Source organism: Lagopus leucura, unplaced genomic scaffold (assembly GCF_019238085.1).
Source record: "Lagopus leucura isolate 7727_CA_CO unplaced genomic scaffold, USGS_WTPT01 Super-Scaffold_100014, whole genome shotgun sequence".
NCBI lineage: Eukaryota > Metazoa > Chordata > Aves > Galliformes > Phasianidae > Lagopus > Lagopus leucura.
This window is the reverse complement of record NW_024962268.1, coordinates 10,545,892-10,550,891: the sequence shown is the minus strand read 5'-3', so window position 1 is coordinate 10,550,891 and position 5,000 is coordinate 10,545,892.

The window sequence follows — 5,000 nt, the reverse complement described above, 5'->3', positions numbered from 1 at the left end:
CCCAGAGTGAGGTGTGTCCCAGACTGCAGGGCAATGATGCAGCAAAGCCAATGCACAGGGGTGAACTGCAGAACTAGAATGTTAGGAACAACATTCAAGGAGGCAATTAGGCATCTAATTCCCAAATTACGTACTTCAAAAATCCTCAGCCAACATTTGATCCTGGAAGCACCTAACCACCTCCTGGAGCATAACCACCTCCGTTTTCAGGGTTTGAGCACTCTTCAGGCTGCTGCAGGGGCACAGTGCACCTCCCCAGGGGCCACTCAGGCCTCACAGGGCCACACAGCTCCGCTTCATGTGCTTCTGAGACTCCATCAGGTCAGTTAGGCATTCCTCTGCAGAGGTCCTTCAGGCTGGGATGGGAATGCTGCCACTCTGTATAAGCATCTGGTCCCTGGGTGCTATGCCTGCTACAGAAACATGGCAAACTTTCCCCAGGAGGAGAGCTGGGGGCTGCAGAGAGATGAGCCCTGAGGGCTGTGGGTTGGGCCTACAGCCTCTCTCCAAGAGATTCAAAATGCAGGGTGCATTGGAACTCACAGCCAGCTAGAAACACTGTTTATTTATTTTGCTTAAGATTGACTTTTTATTAAAGGTGGGAACAACGCTGGCAAGATTTCTTCCTTCTCAGGAAGTAACCTGATCAGCAGGGGAGCATGAATGAGACAGGGGAATATCTGTGGGCATCTGAAGCTGTCCAACCCTTTGGAGATTGGTGTTTTAAATCACAAAAATCGCCTGCTGTATGAACCTTAATTATATCAGGTCCACTCCTTTGGTTCCAAGAGAGCAAGTGCTTGTACCAAATTTTTACTTTACCTTGTCCAGGACAAAACTCAGATGAAGACTTTTTGAAATCACTTCTCAAGGTGAAGAAGAAAAGATGAAAAGAAGTCATTAATTCCTGTCAAATAATTATTAGAGCTGCCGACCATAGAGTGGTAGCTGCAGTCACACCCAGTATTACATGCATGCAGTGTGGTGATCTTGCCTCATGCTGACAGCAAATACATCTGCAAACAGTGATCAAAGTTTCAAGTCTTTCTAGAGGAGATTCTTTTTCAGAAACAAGACTTCCAACTACCCAAGTGCAGTGCATATATTTGAAATGTTCTTACAGAGAAAAAAAAAACAATAAAAATAATCAGATGCAAAACAAACTCCCAAACAGATTTCCCTGCTTAATCACTGGTGTTAGGTCCTGCTTGGTCAGGAGATGCTCATTGTGATGGAAATGAAATGCACAGACTGAACAATTCTAATGGGCATCATATGTTTCATTGGCCACAGGGACACAACCATTAGAAAATGAATTAGAGTACAATGCAGACTGTCTTCTAGGTGTGTATTTTGTAAGACACCAGAGGGTTAATTATCATCACGATTTGATCTGGACTCTGCTGCTGTGCTAGACCTTTGTATGTCAGGAGGTCTCTGAGCTCCTCTCTGAAGTCCGCTTTGTGAAAAGGGGATTTTGTCCTTCAACAGCAGGCAGCACCTCCACTTTCATCTTGTAGGAGAATAAACAGAAGGGGCACACTTAGCTCTTGTACTCAATTATTTAGCAGCGCATGTTATAATGCAAAGTCCTTTGCTAAAATAAAAATAGCCAATCCACACTGACTGCAGGATCTGCCAGCTTGGTTTGTTGGATATTTATTGCTCACAGTGACAGTAGACAGCATATGCACAGCATGTTTCTATTACTGACTGCTCACTGAAAACGAAGACAAAAGGGATAAATGAAAAGAAAATGTCATAAAACATCTCCTCACTCAGGTGGCAGCTCCTTGTATCAGCTATATCTCTCCTATGCATCTCCATGTATATACATCCTTCATTCAACCTGAAATTGTAGGTCACTTTATTACCCATTTCTGTTAATTGGTTTGCTGCTGGCAGGCTTTGAAGGGATGCATTTTTCTCTTATCGTACAAGCTGGAAAAGAGCCCAAAGCACGAGCTCATCAGCCAGCCACTTGTACCTGCTGCTCAGTCTGCTGCTGCTAACTACATGTTAATAGTGTGATCTGAACCTGGGGGAGATCGGGATGAATTTGTAAATTGTGCTCATGCCAGGAAAATGAATGTGACTTACATGGATAACAAAGAGAGCAGCTGCTTTTAGAGGAGATGAATCACTGCGTTACATATTACTCTGGGGTAATAAATTATATTTCCTCCCTTGAATTCTTTTGGAGGCTTGTGGTTATGTGGCAACTATAACATGAGAAATGTTTTCAAAGCCATCTTAGATGGAATAAAAAGTAACAGAGTCACTATTTTTGAATAGACTTATGTTTGAACACATTCAAGTCTTTTATGTGTTTCTTTTAGAGGTCATTTCACATTGAAAATAACATGTTTAAATATTTGTAAGTTTTTTTTTCTTTCTTCCAGCTGTCAATTATGAGGGTCTACTCAGCAATAGAGAAAAGAATTCTACATCTTAAAAGATTATATATTAAATATATCCAGAGCAACTGAATGAGAGTAAAACAAGACATCTTGAAATACTAATTTGATGTGAAGTAAAGCAGACTCAAGTGTGTTTATTATGAAACAGTGATTGAAGCTTGCTCTAAGTATGGATGAAGCTTGTGTGTGCTTTAAGCTTGTGGGAGAATGATTAAAACATACAAACAACAGACTGAAAGCATAGGTTCTATGTTTAACAAAAACACAGAGAAGAGTCAAACAGATGTGCAGTAGTGGGGATTATTTTGAAAGCACATCAGTGCCACTCTCTGTAGCATTTCTGTGGTACCAGGGCAGGCAATGGTCTTCCACATTGCTTTTCCCTCTCTTGTCCCCCGCTAAACAAAGCCTGGAGTGAATGTCAGGGGAGGCTGCATCTGGCAGCACACCCAGAGCTGGGGACACAGAGCTGACCTCCCACACCAATGCCTGCAAACACAGTCCAAGGATTTGAGTCCTTTTCCCATGTCCAAAACGTGTTGGACAGGGCAAGCTGATCTGGTGATCTTGGAAAAAATCTTTCTCCAAAGTCTTAATGCTTTCTGAGTAACTCATACATTTTCTTTCATGTAAAAAAACACTGGTATTAGAAACTTTTCTGACTTGACCTCACAAGGGATAAAACAACATGAAAGGGCCTTAGTGTAGTTATATTTAACCACAAAAGACTTCTCCAGAAGCAGTGACCCAGACAACACGCTGAAGGTGTGACTGAGAAATGCAAGGAATGCCCTGTGGTGAAAACAGAGGGCAGCAGGTTCTGCAGGGGTACTGCAGCTCCACAACATCCCAGACCATGCGAGAACCACCACGGCATGTTTTAGGGTCATCTTAGCTCACAGTCATCTTCTCAGCAAGATCTAACTTTAACCTCTTATGGACACAGCAGTGAAATTCACTGTGTACAACTCATCAGGTTTTTTTTTTGTTTGTTTGTTTGTTTTTTTAATTAAAAAAAAAAAAAAGAAAGAAAGAAAGAAAGAAAGGAAGGAAGAAGAAAGAAACCAGCTATTGAAATCCTTTATCTTTTTCTTCTTTTTAATTAAAAAGTTGGAGCAAAGGGAGCATTTAAGTATATGAAAAGTATGAAAAACAATAAAGCAGATCTTCAATAGAGATGGCTTTGCTCAGTACTATGAACCTGCCCCACTTCCCCGCCACTGCAGCTACACCTCTTTGGAGGACATCTGTGCCATTCTATGCCATTGCTTCTGGCTGGAGGATGCTCCATTTATATAGAGTTCTTCCCAAACCATGATTTCAGAAGGTGAGTTCTGTTTTTGCATTTCAGCATTTGGGTTCTGGCCACATCTGAGCAAGATTTCCCCATTCCTGTACGAACGTTACAGCTGGATGATGATGCTCTGAAATGTTTCATGTACGGAAGGAACGTACTGCTACTGAAGAATTACTATGGAAACACAAGTATCTCCAGAGACAAGCATATTTTTTGTATACTTGCAATACTCAAAATACTTTGTAGTAGAGTTGCAATGTAGTACTGCCTCCTAGTAAGAGGCCATAAGCTTTGCAATTTGTCAGGGTTGCTCTGTCTGAACTTCTCCTGTGCTGTTCCTGACTTGAGGGTCCAGAGGAGCATGGAAGAGTGAGCGCACCCCCAGGAAATGGAACAGAAAGCTACTACACATGTTACAGTGTTAATTCTATTACTGCTATCCTTGTGACCTTCTCTGTAATAACAACATCTAAACATCTAAACTAACAACAATTATTGAATTAGACTGAAGATTTAGTTTCAACAAGACCAAGTGCTGGGTCCTGCACTTTGGCCACAACAACCTCAGGCAGTGCTATGAGCTTGGGGGAGAGTGTCTGGAAGACTCTGTAAAGGAAATGGACCTAGAGGTATTGGTCTATGCTCAGCAGAACATGAGCCAGCAGTGTGCCCAGGTGGCCAAGAAGGCCAATGGCGTCCTGGCTTGCATCAGAAACAGTGTTGCCAGCAAGAGCAGGGAAGCGATTGTCCCCCTGTATTCAGCTCTGGCGGAGCTGCACCTTGATTGCTGTGTCCAGTTTTGGGCCCCTCACGGCAAGAACAACATTTGAAGCCCCGGGGCGTATCCTGAGAAGGGCAACAAAGCTGTGAGGGGTCTGGAGCACATCTTGTGAGGAGAGGCTGAAGGAGCTGGGGTTGTTCAGTCTGGAGAAGAGGAGGCTCAGGGGAGACCTTACTGCCCTCGATAGCTACCTGAAGGGAGGTTGTAGTGAGCTGGGGGTCGGCCTCTTCTCTCCTGTAACTGGTGATAGGAACAGAGGGAATGGCTCCAAGCTGTGCCAGGGGAGATTCAGCTGGATGTTAGGAAATACTGCTTTTCCAAAGGAGTGTTCAGGCACTGGAATGGGCTGCCTAGGGAGGTGGTGGGGTCACCAACCCTGGAGGTGTTCAAGGAATGTTTGGATGTTGTGATGAGGGACATGGTTTAGTGAGAACCATTGGTGATTGGTGGATGGTTGGACTGGATGACACTGTAGGTCTTTCCCAACTTATGTGATTCTGTG